The sequence below is a fragment of the Lygodium microphyllum genome, chromosome 20 (genome assembly GCF_053477565.2).
Source record: "Lygodium microphyllum isolate KBCC chromosome 20, Lygodium_microphyllum_v1.1.10, whole genome shotgun sequence".
In the NCBI taxonomy this organism is placed as follows: Eukaryota; Viridiplantae; Streptophyta; class Polypodiopsida; order Schizaeales; family Lygodiaceae; genus Lygodium; species Lygodium microphyllum.
In genome coordinates this window covers 110,366,610-110,383,614 of record NC_141154.1, presented here as the reverse complement: position 1 = coordinate 110,383,614, position 17,005 = coordinate 110,366,610, and the positions used below count along the sequence as shown (strand labels likewise).

At 40.0% G+C, this 17,005-nt stretch overlaps 1 pseudogene across 1 annotated transcript; it reads right to left on the bottom strand.

Moving 5' to 3' along the window:
- Positions 1 to 12,114: 12,114 nt before the first annotated feature.
- On the bottom strand, positions 12,115 to 13,833 carry LOC148019256 (gamma-glutamylcyclotransferase 2-1 pseudogene; annotated as a pseudogene). Its single transcript, XR_015695044.1, has 2 exons — positions 13,460 to 13,833; positions 12,115 to 13,167 (listed from the first exon to the last, which is right to left on the bottom strand). The product of XR_015695044.1 is annotated as a gamma-glutamylcyclotransferase 2-1 pseudogene (transcript).
- Between the last annotated feature and the right edge of the window lie 3,172 nt (positions 13,834 to 17,005).

Sequence of the window (17,005 nt, the reverse complement as noted above, 5' to 3'; positions counted from 1 at the left end):
GGAGAGAAAGAGAAAGAGAGGGAGAGGGAGAGGGAGGGAGAGTGCATTCTCTCTCTCCCTCTCCCTTTTGCTTTTGGAGAGTATTAAGATATATTATAAGAGGGAGAGGAAATGCGAGAGAAAGAGAGGGAGAGGGAGAGAGAGGGAGAGAAAGAGAAAGATAACATATATTGGAACGATAGCATATCCATGATTATGGTAATGGTATCCACTTTGCTTTTTTTATGGGTACCATTACATCGACTCCTTAAGAGGGCTAAGAATTAGTCATACACTTTATAAAGTCTAATTAGGAGATTTTAATATGCACAATAATAGACTTATCGATAATGATATGCAATGTGCTTTGCCATGGGCCACGTACATTGGTGACTCTTTAAGATGGCTTAAAATTAGTCATATCATTCATAATGTCCAAGTAGGGGATCTAATTGTGATATGCATAATTCATTGTTTTTGTATTAACTTTATAGGCATAACAAATTAGAAATCATGCCAACTAGTCAACGGAAGGACTAAAAGAAAATGATACCCTAGCTAATGGTCATTACGGTACTTCATCAAAATGAACCCAAAAGTATTGTTATAGAAGAAGAATCCCTTAAATTGAGCATAGGATATTTTCTTCAAATCTTATGACTATGAGTAGAATTGATTGAAACAAATTTTATTACTATAGTTGATAAATTTCATAGATGGCATTAATTTTAATACGCGATCCTAGGACAAAAAAACCAAATTTCTAAGATGCTTTTTGTTGAGACTGATTTATTATTAGACTAAGAGATCCTCAATGATGCTCATAAATGGATTACTTATACTCAAAGCCCTCTAGTGCAATTGTATAAGTAATCCTAGTAGAGCCCCTCTAAGATACTCAAAGTACATAACCTAGACACCGTAGCTAGGTATATAAGGTCTAATGGTTGTACAAGAAGACACCTCAATAATTGACTTATCACCATTGCCCAAAGAAGAATCGTGTTCCATCCCCTTCAACTCTATATTCACCTTGTGAAGAACTTCATTAATCATAGCATCCTTATCACCAATCTTTTTGTTGCAATGATGAAGTAACATATTCATCACTTTTCCTTTTAGCATCTAAGCCATTATCCAATCTTTTAGTCAAGTCCAAACATTTAGTCTTCGACTCATGAACCTTATAAACTAATGTTTTTTTTTTACAATAACGAATAATTATCTACCGGGACAAACAAATCCTTGAGCATGGTATATGGCCAAGATATAACATCAATAAATCTCTCAACTACTATGTACAATGCATTCTTTACATTAATCAGTAAAGCATTTCTTATATCTTGAAGTTTAGATTTCAACATCATGGATGCATCAATATCAACCTCAATGTTTTACAAAATTTGCTTCTCAAGCTCTTGCAGAGGCTAAAACCTCTCAAGTAAGAGCTTATGGTCAACTTGCAACTTGATATACATCTCCATAAAGCTATCCATTTGAGCCTCGTTTGCTTAATGTAGATAAGATGGAAAACGAAGGTCTTATTGTTCAAGATCGTGAGGCGTATCTTAATCAGCATGTCCCATGTCCTTGCTCTCAATGCAAGTTGGCAATTAGACGAAAACGCCGATTGTCTATAGAACACGTACAATGAATTGGCAAGTTTCAATCTGAGATCATTGATCAGGCGATTGCAGATTTTCAGCAAACGGTAATTTGAAGTTAATATTAATCATACATTGTACTCGCAAGCTAATTGAAAACCATACACAATAAGATTGGGTCTTGTTGGCAAATTTTCTATCCAGGGGGGTGATGTCTCATCCCAAGGGGGAGTGCACCCTTTGCAGCCAATTAGAAGAGTTCGTGGACGTGCGATGGATGGATTGCAGGAGCCAATCCACCACTCGCAAGGCCAATCTATACCATCAATGCCAGAGGAGACAGACAACCTTCCAGACCTACCTACAATCTTGGAGCCTGAGATGGAGGCAATGATCGATGCATTGATTCCCATGGATGTCAAGACATCTGATCCGCTTAGAGAGGAAGCATCCATACCATTATATGATGGGTGCCGAGTATCTCGGTTGAAGACATTGCTTGCACTCTTAAGTGTGCAAGCAAAATACGGGTGGAGCGATACGAGTGTGACCGAGTTATTCAGGTACCTTGCACATAGGCTTCATTGATTATTATTTTTTGACACTATTATTACAAACATTTGTGCTTTTTCAAGGTGTTTTATAAATTTTTTTAGGTTATTAAAATATCATATATTATCACCTGCAAATACCATGTCTGAGTCTCGTGATGATGCACGACATGTTTTACGGAAGCTTGGCATGGACTACAATAACATCCATGCATGTATCAACGATTGCATACTGTTTCGAGATGAATACAAGACTATGGAGACATGTCCAAAGTGTGGTGCTCACAGGTATCGACAGGACTTGCAAGGGCAAACCATCCCTCAAAAAGTTCTCAGACACTTTCCGCTCATCCCCTGCATAAACCACATGTTTCGTACGTTTGGCATGGCAAGCTTGACAACGTGGCATGTGTAGAATAGGTCCACGGATGGAGTTCAATGAATATTACCAAATTCTCGCGCATGGAGCCGCATTGACTCTACCTTCCCAGGCCTTGCACGAGAGCCAAGGAATCTTCAGCTCAGTCTCACAATGGATGGTGTGAATCCATTCGGTCTGCGCTCAACTTCTTACAGTGTATGGCCTATAGTGCCTATCAACTACAACATCCCTCCATGGCTTTCTACGAAGAAAGGACATCTCATCCTTAGCTTGCTCATCCCAAGCTGCTACAAAGTAAAAAATATGGACGTGTATCTTCGTCCATTAGTTGATGAGCTTAAGATTTTGTGGGAGAAGGGACTCAATGTGCAAGATATGAGCAGGCGCGATGGTCGGCGGTCAGTCAACATTCGAGCCATTCTCATGTGGACGATGCATGACTTTCTGGGATTGGGAGAGTGCTCAGGTGAGGAGACCTCCGTTCTCGCTGGTAATATCTATATTTTATCTCATTCAATCAAGTATATACTAGGTCATGGCTCGCCTTACAGGTCTGGTTACCTCAGGTTATCATGCATGTCCATTGTGTGGGCCACAGTTAGACTCCCAAAGGTCACGAACCATGAAGAAGATGCTATATCAAGGACATACCGCTTTCTTGCCGGAGGATCATGAACTCAGGGAAGGTTTCCTTGGACGACCTCCAACATGTATGAACACCGCAAGTTGATACGAGCTGAAAATGGTAAACCCGGAATCACATCCAAATGGAATGCGACCGTTCTCAATTTTCTATGAGTTGCCATATTGGACCCACTTACAGGTCAACCACTTGTTGGATCCCATGCATATTTTCAAGAATGTGGGCAGCTTGCTATGGGACCACATCATAGGAAAGAGAGACTATTGGGGCACCAATGGATTTTAAGGAGGTAGGTAAGATGGAGGCGCTTTGGCCGCAGTGGAGTGTTGATGGTCACATGCAGCTTCCTCGCGCTCCTTGGGTTTTGTCCACTAAAGAAGAGCGCATTGTGAAGCAAGTAATCAAGTCTATCCGCACTCCGACGGGTATGATGCGTTCTCTCAGGTTCGCATTTTTTAAGGATGACCAATTGTCGGGGCTAAAATCCCATGATTGGCATAAGATATGTCAAGTTTGTGCTATAGATGGATTGTAATTAGCGTGGGCATTTTGCAATTTGAAAAGTGGCCATTATTCATAATGCTTTCTCATTTGTGGCAGTTTGTCCTACCGATCACGATCGCAATATGCCTTACTCCAAAAATTCGCGTGTCCATTTACAAGTTGTCGACTTTGGTGCAATGGATCTCACAGAAAGAGATTAAGATGTCCTCTATTGAATCTGCAAGGCAGGGAGCAGTGGAGACGGTCTGTCTCTTTGAGAAATACCTGCCCACTAGCATGCTCATGATACAAGTCCACCTTCTTGTGCATCTTGTGGACGAAGTGGAGATTGCTAGACCTGTCCATACGCAATGGATGTTCTTCTTGGAGCGCTTCATGAAAACCCTGAAAGGCTTTGTGCGACAACGAGCTCGACCAGAAGGTAGCATGGTCGAAGGTTGGTTGGTGTCAGAGGCGTTAGTGCATATCTCACAATGGCTACCAATGGTGGAACCAGACAATGAAGTGCTATGGACGCTAAAGGACAATGATAGACTGACTGGAGATGTGGTAGTTGGAAATGGGGTAGAAAAAAGAATGGATGCCTCAATAGAAGAGAAGGTGAATCGCTTTTGTATGTTGCACCATGCCTCCATGGAGACGTGGCTCGTGAAGTACCAGATTGCAAGGCAAGATCGAGAAGAAGTGCGAGCTGAATTCCGACATAGTATGCGTCATTAACCGATTCGATATCCTGAAGGCATAGAGGAGATGCCGCGGTTTATGTCAACACGATGGTTGCATGGAGCCTTGACCGTAGCATCCAGCGAAGGGACAGAGGTCTCAATGGAGGAGTGGGAATTCTTGAGGGGATGTAGTCCAAAGGTGATGAGGGGTTTAGAATCTGTCATATCTAAATTTTATATGTGACATCTAATTTGAGTGTTTCAATGTATAGTACAAAATATATAGTGCAGCGTGGTCGCACGGACGGCATTTTCGCGTGGAGCGTATTGACAAAATGCGCTCCACAATGGACTGTGGTGTCATGGCAAGGTTCGAGCAAGAGAGCCGACGACGAGCAACGGATCCGAACACGGTTGTGGATGAGATGGAGTATTTTGGGAACTTGCAAAGTATTATTACGGTGGATTACCGTAGCTTCTCCATGATACTATTCGATGTGTAGTGGTTCAAAGTGGTACTTGGAGGAGCTGGAGCAACAATTCGATGAGGTCCATCGGGATTTCTCGAAATAGATTCCGAAAAAAAATGGACGGATTTGCGCGACACCTTTGTGTTGCCGACCCATCATGAACAGGTGTATGGAGTCATTTGCTTGCTAATTGTAATACGACATAGTTTATGTCACAATGGTTTGAACTCGCTTTGTACGTGTTTGTGAACAGGTAATCTTCTATCCAAACCCCCAACAACCTCGATGGTGGCATGTAATACCTTCAACTCCTCGAAGTGCGAGAGTATATGATCAAAGAGATGTTCCAAGCATAGATGAAGATAATATGCAAATAGAGGGGTCGATATTACAAGGGGTGGAGGATATCGAAAGCTTGGAGCCCACATCGGCTAACAATGACGGAAATACATGAGTCCAAGAATTTTTTGAGAACGAGACGGACTCATTCTTTTGTGGTGACATGTCTATCGACCTTCCAGTGTATGCGGAGTTGTGTCAGGAGATTAACATGGGACCATAGGATACTTCATACTTGGAGCATCCACTTACTCAATTCGTTGTTTAGATCTCTTATAAAGGTACATAAGATATGCATTTTAAGAGGGTTTTTTCTAAAAATGATTTATATTACTATGCTTTGTATAATTTAAATTTATGTTTCTAACACCATTTTTTATCTATGTAGGTGACATTTTCAGGATGAGTCGAGGGATGAGCGATGAGGAGTTGCAAGACATCTTCGCACGCATGTCTCCAGACAGCTCGGGAGATTCAGAGAGATGGCAGACCAGGAGTTGTCTCGTTCTTCGTCAGGGTGCTCTGCTAGATCTGCTTCAGCGCGATCGGATGCTTTAGCTTCGAGCAGAGAATCTCGACGCTCACGACTTAGGCCAGAGGGAGGGACTGCATCGGGATCAGGGGGATATTGCTGTGGAGACATGGATATGGTATTTCTGTCTCGTCGTTCAGCTGGAGTTGTGTCACCTCCAGGATTTATCACACCTGTGGGGACCTCTACTCCAGTTACTCCGACTTTTGCGCAGCCATCAGCAGGTGGCACCCCTTTTGGTGCCACCCGTTTGGGTGCCACTCCGAGAGAGGTTACCCCCATTGGTACACCGGATGTAGAGGGGTCTCCTGGATATGCTCAGGAGCGTGGACGAAGATGGGAGAGAACCCATCTTAGACAAACTCCTAGGGGTTATGGATATTTGGTCGATAGTAGGTCAGGAGCCACCATCATAAATGATGAGGGGAGGAGGGTGATGGCTCGCATGCGAAAGTTGTGCCAACAAGTTTTTCGGCACAACGTCTTGGATCATTGGAAGAACATACCGGAGGGGAGCAAGGACTACATAGTAGCATCCTTGCACGAGGAGTTTCCGGTGCCAGCCGCCAGTAGATAGATTCTCTACGGGCTGGATGATGGATTGCATGCGTTCATACATGTCACATAGACGATCCGATGCATGCAAGGCAATCAAGAGTGGGGCTGCAAAGTGCGAGTGGTTAGATGCAGACGACTAGCGCCGACTGAGGGAGGAGGCTACAGATTCTCCAGGACATTGGAATCAGCAACACGAGGCGGCGAGGACACGACTCGAGGCCGGAGTGGTCCATCATCTTGGGAGTGGCATCCAGATGACATATTTGGAGGACTTTGTAAGTTTCTCTTTTGTTTTGCTTGTTTGTTTTTTTGAAATATTCTTTGTATTGAAAATCATGTTTCTAACAGCTAGCATTTTGTTTTCTTTGCAGCACTCCATTACAAATCGTGATCCGCAAGGCCTTGAGACTCGATATGCAGAGAGGCACGGTCTCAATGCATTGATTGACCGATTGTACAGACGCGACGGCCCTATAAGTCACTTATCTTTCTTGTCCGTAGTTACCATGAGATATTTGAATGTATTATTGTATGGTGGATTGATGTGTTGTTTCTTTTTCTGCAAAATCCGTACGATGCTCCTTTGTGGCGAGATGAGCTTTTGAGGGACGAGGATTTGTAGCTCGCCCTTGGATCCTTGGAGCTCACACACCTTTATTTTTTAGTCGCCTGATCTATGTAGACATTTTCTATGTATTAGTGATATCCTGTCATGATTGTACCAATCGCTTTTTATGCGATCATGTATTTATTTCATGTATCAGTTTTATGATTTCAGTATACATTCTTTTTGTTTGCAAGCGCTTTGTATACAGTAGTGAAACTATTCTGCCCTGCCACAAAAAAAAAATTTATCCCTGTTACCGTCGCTATTGGCGTCACAAATTTATTGCTCGCGTCGCTATATGCGTCACAAATTTATTGGTTGCGTCGCTATTGGCGTCGCTATATGCATTCTTTACGAGGCATAGATAGTAGGTTGAAATTAATTTAGAACAATTTGATGAAGAGTTGAAAATGGTCTATGTGTTTATATATGACACATAGCCTTACAATAGTCAAGAAAGATGATGATAGTTAAGCACTCAATGAATAAGCTTAAGATATTAAAACTTTCAATTTATTGAGATTAACCAGCAAAGCGATAATTAATAGATTGATTAGTAGTGTTTAAGAACACCAGTATCCAAGCTTGGTGAAATGCTTATGTTGATGTTTGGTTGAATGTCGATTTGAGAGTCACCCTTTTGGGCAAGAAGCTATGAGTTTTGAGCCTTCTGACCAGCAATGAGGTTCAAAGATGGTTAATAAGTGTTTTAAATCATTGCTAGTGACTTCTAGGATGATTAAACTGGAAATGATTAAACCCGACATTTTTAAACATATTCTCTTATTGTTCTATTTTTCATTGATATACACCTCATATGTTGTAGTTTATAAGCACTAAAGACTTTTGATTTTTCGCAAAATTGATTTCAAAGGTGAATTTAAAAATATACTATTTTGGCCTCTTCTATATTGTGTTGATTATGTTTTCTTAAAGTTATTTCTTATTGATGGTTATTGTTGAGTATAAATTGAATTTTTTGTATAGAGTATGAATAGCCACAATTAAATTGGCTTTTCTCATACAAGTCTAGTGCTAACATAGCTATTAAATATTTAAATCAAAACCTAGATGAAACTTTCAAGTAAAGAGTAATACCAATTAAAACAAATGTATGGCTCAACCATGCACATGATGCATGATCAATCTAAATAAAGAAATACTTGGCACTAGCTACCACACTCGTTGCAATGATGCTTGCTTTCCATAATGGTCTCTGCTGGTTGGTGAAGCACAAAATTGATTTCAAAGGTGAATTTAAAAATATACTATCTCATGCTTATTTTGGCCCCTTCTATATTTCTTCAACTACTATCTTGTGTTGATCATGTTTTCCTAAAGTTATTTCTTATTGATGGTTATTGTTGAGTATAAATTGAATTTTTTGTAGAGAGTTTGAATAGCCACAATTAAATTGGCTTCTCTCACAAGGAACTTTCAATCGTTCCCCACATAGGCAATTTGGTGAAATATAGGAAATTCTCCAATATTTCCTATGTAAACAAGTACTTATTCCCCATCTATACCTAGGAAATTGCATTCCCTACATCTTATAATAGGGATATATAGAGCATTCCCTACATTCCTTTGAAAGTCACTACGTTCCCTACATCTTATAATAGGGAATATAGAGCATTCCCCACATTCCTTTGAAAATCCCTACATAAGGAATTATAAGGATGTGATTCCCTACTTTTATGTAATAGGGAACTAAAGGTACAATGAGGATAAGATAAAGATGATGTTTATCACAATTCTCTATTTCTCAATTCAAGTTGATAATGATGGTTTCGAGAAGGTAAGGACAAAGGTCACAAGAAACTCTAAACCACTTACTATATAGAAAGTTTACATTATAACTAGGAAGATTACTAACCAAACTAGGAAGAATGTAGGATTTTTCTAGTTATAACTAGATAATTTTGCCATCACTAGTCTCTTCTAACTAGTAACATCCTTTTCCTAGATAGTATCTAGAAAATTGAAGCCTATATATCTAGCAACATTATCTAGCAAGTTATTGTATAACTAGTAATAATATCAACCTAATTAGAAAATTTTACTTTTTACTAGTCATAACTAGCAAGTACTATCCTCTAACTAGGGAATTATAGATATTCTATCAAGTTAACTTGGAACTCATGATTTTACTAGGTATAATTAGTAAATAAATATTCATTGATTAGACATTTATTGTCTCTCTTCTCCTCTCTCTTCCTCCGTTCCTCGTCTCCCTCGCGCACTGTTCAACAGGAAGTCTATAAGATGCTTCAAACCAGAAGGAGAAGTTGGTGAGCCCATAAAAGTATGAACAATGAATTCCTTGTTTCCACCTGCTCAATTTACTATCAGATGGTGTAAAGAACAAGGCAAAAAAGGTATGCATGTTTTGATATTTTGATGTTTAACAAATGCATGTTTTGATGTTTTACAAATGTCTCTTATGTTTCTAAACTTTGGTTTATTATGTGTACATAAAGGTAACAAAATCACAAATGATGGTACAAGAGATAATGGAACAATGAAAGCTAAGGAGGTCATTGGCCCTAATGTCTCTTCAAATCATGATACAGGTATATGTCTTTATTTCTACTAAACTTTGAAAATTAAAATTTGTACATATTTTACATCTTGCTTTATTAGGTGATTCATTTTGAGATTAACTAGCTTTAATTAGTCTCTTTGTCTAATTTAAAATGTTCATAGTTATTCATATTTTTAAACTTTGAGTAATTGTGTGTATATATATAAATATAGATTAAAGAACAACAAAAGGTGGGAAAAGAGGTAATGTAAGAAAGGGAGATCAGGAGGTTACTTGCAATAATGTTTCTTCAAGTCAAGATGCAGGTACCAACTTTAAGGATAAAAAACTTGTACAAATTTGGTGACCCAAATTGATACAAAATATCTAATTACTTTCTTTTGTGTTATTGAAATTTTTCATAACCTTGTATTATCGTGAGCTTTGGTTAACTCTATGTATATATAGGTAAACAAGTTACTAAAGATAACACAAGAGACAATGCAAGAAAGGAAGACATTGAGATTGCTTGCCTTAACACTTCTTCAAGCCAAGAATCAGGTATTATCAGCTTTCTTATGTTGATAATGAGTCATTTTTTGAAATGGTTATACTAACTAATGATATTTGATCACTTGAGTATCAATAGGAGTGATACGCATACCATCATATGATGATATCTATCGGCCACCCATGTTGAAATTTAGAGAAGAGGGTAGACAAACATTTATTACTTTGCAACCTATTGGAGATTTAAGGGATAAAACAATCAAGACACACATGTTGCTTAATTAGTTTTTAGTTCTATGCTTCTTTAAAATTATTTTCATTTTTCTTTTGGTTGTTAGAAGTAGATGTTGATGTCTTAATTTGTTTAATCTATTTTGATCATTAGATGTATGTTATTGATCCTTACTTAGAAATGATGACATTCTCTATATAATTTTCTAGTTACAAATTTATTGTGCAATTTCTTGTTTGATATTAGCATGTCTAAGAGGAAGGGAAAAGTAGATAAAGTGATAAGGAAAAAATAGAATTTCCATGGAATTCCCTAGTTGAAAGTACATATAAGTATGGAATGTAAAAAATGGAAAAAATGAGAGATTTCTTAGTGAGAGTACCTAGGGAATCACCTCTAGAAATTTTTTCCTATATATGAAATATTTCCTATATAGGAATTATTCCCTACATAGAAAATTTTGTATTTTCCTATGTAGGAAATATTTCCTATTTCCTACATAGGAAAGGTCTTATGTGATTCCCTACTTATTCTCACTAGGAAATGTCCCATTTTCCCTAGTTTTTACTTTTCCCACTTATATCTATTTTCAACTAGGGAATTCCATGGGGAATTCTCTTTTTTTCCTATATGGGGATCGATTGAAAGTTCCTTGTGTCTCATACAAGACTAGTGTTAACATAGCTATTAAATATTTAAATCAAAACCTAGATGAAATTTTCAAGTCAATAGTAATACCAATTAAAACAAATGTGTGGCTCAATCATGTGCATGATACATGAGAATTCTAAATAAAGAAATACTTGGCACTAGCTACCACAGTTGTTGCAATGATGCTTGCTTTCCATATTAATGGTCTTTGCAGGTTGGTGAAGCAAAAAATTGATTTCAAGGTGAATTTAAAAATATACTATCTCATGCTTATTTTGGCCCCTTCTATATTTCTTCAACTACTATCTTGTGTTGATCATGTTTTCCTAAAGTTATTTCTTATTGATGGTTATTGTTGAGTATAAATTGAATTTTATGTCGAGAGTTTGAATAGCCACAATTCAATTGGCTTTTCTCATGCAAGACTAGTGTGAACATAACTATTAAATATTTAAATCAAAACCTAGATGAAACTTTCACGTCAAGAGTAATACCAATTAAAACAAATGACTGGCTCAATCATGCACATGATGCATGATCAATCCAAATAAAGAAATACTTGGCACTAGCTACCACACTCCTTGCAATGATGCTTGCTTTCCATAATGGTCTCAACTGGTTGGTGAACACACACACACACACACACACACACACACACACACGGGATAGTGCACTAAGAGGAAAGTGAAACTATAAAAAACATTTGATTGCAAGGAATATGTAATCAAAAACACCACTTAAATTATGCAATTTAGTGAGCGTTGTTGACATATGGTCATTCAATTTGTTGACATTGTAAACTGTCTTGAAAAGCATTGCATAAATGATACTTTAAAGATATTGCTTAAATGGATGCTTTAAAATGTTGCTTAGTGGACATTTTTTAGCATGCATCATATCGAAATGGCCAACATATTTTTGAGCCCCTCCTTCCCTTCTCGCACCCCCCGCCGGCCCCTTCCTTTATCCTTGCAATGATATGGCTAGAAAGCTAGAACTAGCTAGCAAATACAAAGAATGCCCAAAAATCCAAGAATAGTTGTTGGAGTTATTTTAGGCTCTAGCCTATTGAAACTATGATTTAGATTTGACTTTCAAATAATTTTGAGAATATTGTAGTATAATCACACTGATTACAGTTTAAAAGATTTCCTAACTCTTTCATGACCCGTTCTTTGTCCTCACTAATTGTCATTATGACTTCTGTTAATGATTTCCTCTTAATTATATTTCTCCTTTCCTTCAAGCTCTTAATCGAACATTTTAACTAGTTAACCTTAAATTCACACACACACACACACACACACACAAGCTATGAGGCTAGAAGAAAAAAGAGGCAAGGATGCAAATGGTCTGCCTACTTAACAACAACTAGAACATCACCCCCATTTAGTACATGTGGCAACCGGTTTCATTTTGAGATTTACCATTGCCAACAGTACGTGTAGTATCCAAAGGGGTGTGAATTTCTTTCATACAAGTAATAATCATATTGCTTCCATTTGCAATATTGTGAGACAACGTTAATTTTTTATTGGACCAATGTGGTAACAAAAAAGTTACTTTGTTGGGCGGCCAATGTGTACCAATGTTAGACCGTGGTAAAACCAAAATCGTAAGTCTCGATGAGAATGTGGAATCATGCATAGCCATGGAATATTGAGCCGTGCCAGTTGGAGAGCTTTGATTTGGAGTCGAAGGAAATAAAGGATATTGTCTAATTAGGGATTGCGGGAAGAATTAGGGGTTTGGTAATAGCGATGCGTCGACGGTCGACCGGGAAGCTGGGACTGACAGTGAGCATTTTGGCCATGCTACCAACGTCTCTTGTAGTGTTATAAACAGTGGCAGTGGCTGCCATAGTCGTGTCCGGGTGGCCGATGCTGCGAAGGGCGGCCTCGAGGCGGAAGAGGTACTCGGAGTTCGTGCCGCAGGGACCGCAAGCGCGCGCTATCTGCAGGGCCATGTCGTAAGCAGGCGCAGGGCCAAGGTAGTAATTGTTCACAGAAGAGTCAACGGTAGACTTGAAGACCAAGACTTGAAGACGCTGCTGGTCAAGATCAGACGAAGCTGCAGGTGACGAGTATATCTTTGAAGTACATGCGTGCCGGAAGAAAGGGAGGGACGCAGTGTCATCGTATTCATTCTCTCTCTCCCGAAGGTAGGCCAGGGTCGCTTCGGGGTCCTTTACCGCGTAGGCGTAGCCCCAGCACACGGCCCCTTCCTCCTCCTCTAAGGTCGCCACCCTCGCCGGATGCTGCCACGTGCCCCTGTGCTCGAAGCACGCCATGTGCAACGCCCGCCTGTACCCCTTGATGTAGCCCAACCGCCTCTCCGAATATTCGAACCCCGCCTTCCATAGAAGAGACGCATACCCGAACACCCACACCGTCGCTGTTGCAGCTGCCACCATCACCTGATGTGATCGAGAGCGGAATCGGCTTAATATATGACCCTCTCTCCTCCCGATCTCTCTCTCTTTGTGGATCGCTGATACCCCTCTAATCTTATCGACTATGACCAGAACAATCAGGATGAAATCCACAGTACTCTATTCAATCCTCTTGATGTTCCTAATCTACTCTATCTTATATTATGAATACTTCCATATCGGCTGCGGCAAAGAGTACGAAGCAGCTGCAGTCGAAAGGGAAAAGCTAAAGAAGAGGGAAGAAGAAAAAGAAGAAGACGAAGAAGAAGAAGGCTACCTGCACGTGCGTCGACTATGAATTGCAACTGCAACTGGCTTTCGCAAAATATATAGAAGAGATCTATTGGAACGCGGACTTTCCGGGAAAGGCTAGGGAAGGACCGGCCGCAGGGTGGGTTGTTTGAGAGAGAGAGAGAGAGAGAGAGAGAGACGCGGTGCGTGAACACTGCACATCAGGTCGAGGGAGGTAGTTTCGGACACCGCCGGCCCTGCAGTCACGAGTCACGAGTCAATCGGTCTCCTGTATAGATACGACAGGATTTCCCGTGTGCGCCAGGGCCAATATTGCCAAGTGGTCTCCAAATCATACCCATAGCATTGGCAATGTCTGAAAGATAAACGCTATTTCTCTGAAAGTTATAACAATTCACCTTTGTCCGAAAGATGTCAAAACGATATAATCCTTGGTCAAGCGCCACTTTTGTTTTACATGCCGTACGAATAATAAGCACCCGGCTTTTATTTTTTATACGTAAAGCTTTCCGAGTTCATCTCTTGTTCTTTATCTTCTCTATCGCTCATCTTTAATCTTTAACCTTTCATCTCTCTTACTTATTATTGAAAGGTTTTGAGGCCTGCCATGTGGCAGCACACCGGCCTCATTGTGAGGGCTCTCTCTACCGCTCTCTCTTTCTCTCTGCTGATATGCGACACACACACACACACATCATATATCTATGTATATAGAGGGTGAAATAAGATGTTATCTTCCTTCTTCCCTCACACTCTCATACAACTAACTAACTAACTCTCTCTCTCTCTCTCTCTCTCAAATAGTTACAAATTCATATCTATTATTACAATGTGCATTAGTTATTAATATTAAATATATTAATTAACATGAAATCAAATGAAGGATATTTAACATATGTTAATTTAGGCCTAGAAGCATCCCACCAACCCATGCTTGGCCCAGTTTGTCACTCGCTCTGCCTACCGGCTAATTTTGATGCCTTTCCACGGCTGTTGGACTTGCTGCTCCTACAAGCTATCTCCTTTGCTAGCTACAACGTCCATCCACTTGCCCATGGATGTTGCACTACTGCAACCATAGATGGCCTCACCAGCCCATGGCAATCCTTAGGTTGCCCATGGTGGCTACTTGCCCTCATTGCCATGCTTGCTCTCATTGCCAAGCCCTCTCGGAGTTGCTTGACGTGTGTGCAATTGGCGACACTATTGCCCCCTTGTTCCTTTGCACCTTCCCATTTGAGTGTGGGAGAGAGAGACACACACAAAGAGAGAGAGAGAGAGAGAGAGAGAGAGTCCAAAAGTTTCTAGAGAGAGAGAGACTCTAGAAGTGTCTCATTAACTGAGTTAACAAGACACAGAGAGAGAGATACTCCAGAAGTGTCTCATTAACTCTCTCTCTCTCTCTCTCTCTCTCTCTCTCTCTCTCTCTCTCTCTCTCTCTCTCTCTCTCTCTCTCTCTCTCTCTCTCTCTCTCGTTTCACTAGTGCTTCTACACATTGCCCACTGCCACCCATGTCCTACTCATTGTGCCCGCAACACCTCCAGTTGCTGCTCACTCGCATCCTATTGATTGCGCATGCACGCACACATAGAGAATGTTTTATCGATATTTGTCATGTGTCCTATTGATTGCCCCAAGGGTGCCCTATGCTTGTTGTAGCAAGTGCTAGCGTGGTGTGTGTGTGTGTGTGTGTGTGTGTGTGTGTGTGTGTGTGTGTGTGTGTGTGTGTGTGTGTGTGTGTGTGTGTGTGTGTGTGTGTGTGTGTGTGTGTGTGTGTGTGTGTGTGTGTGTGTGTGTGTGTGTGTGTGTGTGTGTGTGTGTGTGTGTGTGTGTGTGTGTGTGTGTGTGTGTGTGTGTGTGTGTGTGTGTGTGTGTGTGTGTGTGTGTGTGTGTGTGTGTGTGTGATCCTCCACACTATACTCCCTCTCCTCAATGATCTGTTTCCACTCCACCTGCCCAATCTCCACAACATCTATCTTTTTTAATGGCACAACCCTCCAACCTTTGAAGTTCATAAAGATGGGGACAACCACAGCATCGTCGACACCTATCATTCAATGACTTGCTATTCCACCAAATCAATGTAAGTCACACCTCAAATTCCTCCGATGGGCGCTCTCGAGTCTCTAAAAGCTTTTGCAACCAAAAACTATCTAGGACTAACATCTATCACACCCATGGAGTCTCAATGCATATTGATCTTGATGCATGCCCACACTGACTCCTCTCTCTCTCTCTCTCTCTCTCTCTCTCTCTCTCTCTCTCTCTCTCTCTCTCTCTCTCTACGTATTTTGTGAGCTTCAAATCTCTGACTCCCTTTATGTGATCATGAATGTGAGAGAAGGAACAAGGGTATCTAGAGCACAAGCGAAACATTGTCCATGCCATGGATTAATGTGAGCTAAAGTTCAAGGGATTTTTTGTTCTTTTTGGAGGTTTTCTAAGTTGATCTTGGTAGAGGACTAAAGAGCAAGGGAGCTTTGAGTGAAGGGATTTACAGCACCAAATCTAGGTCAAACAACCAAGAGTCAATGATACTGCAAGGGGTGAATTTTGCATTTGGAGGGGAAAAGATTCTAAATGAGACTTGCATAACTTTGGTAAGTGGTGTGGCTTAATTACAATGTCATTAGTGCATTTTTAGAGATTTTTACTTCTAGAGTTTAAAGTAGGTTGACAACTATAATCTATTTTGGTCTATGATTAAGTCATGTATTGGAGCATGCTTAATCCTAGGTGACATTCTTAATCAATTACATTGGTTTAGTGGTACTTGAATTAGATTAATGGTATAGTTATATGCTTTATACAAATGCAATTAACACATATTGTTGGATGTGTAGATTAAATATTTTGAAGAGAGAACGAAGAAGATAGTGGGGTTGCTAGGGGGAGGAGATAATGACATCACTATCGGCAAGGTTGGTACACTTGGTGAGGAGGTGGGTAGACATGAGCTTAACTTTGTAGACATGGGCCACATTTATTTTTTCTTATGAAAATCATGGATATTTGGACCACATATCAATTATACTATAGATGAGCTTCTTGAAGGTGTTGAAGAGGTTTCTAAAGCCATCGGCATCTTATCTATTGCTAGCTACACTTTGCATATTGTTTTGAACAATTGCATCCAATGCTTTGTTGGCATAACACTATGCTCTCCTTAACCATTGACAAGAGTTTGAGGTCAGTTTTCACCCTTTTAATAGGAGGATAGAGTGTGTGCTCTAGCAATGAGGAGAAGGCTTCCGTTATGTAAATATTTTTGGTATTTTTCGAAAACAATTTTGACATTTTTACAATTGTTAGCTTTATTCAAATGGCTCAAGTATTTGTCACTTTTTAGGAATAAAGTGGATTAGTAGTCAGTTTCACTAAGATGGGTGGGAGCGATTGTCATTTTCCAATAGTAATATTTTGCCATCACATTTTAATCATTTCTCTTAAGGTGAAAAAAAGGTTGTGGAATCCTCCTCTTTGAAATCTTTTCATTTTCATTTCCTCCTTACTTCTATTTACTCTATAGCCCTGGGAGTTCCTTTTTGTTTTCTCTCCACTCCTTGCACA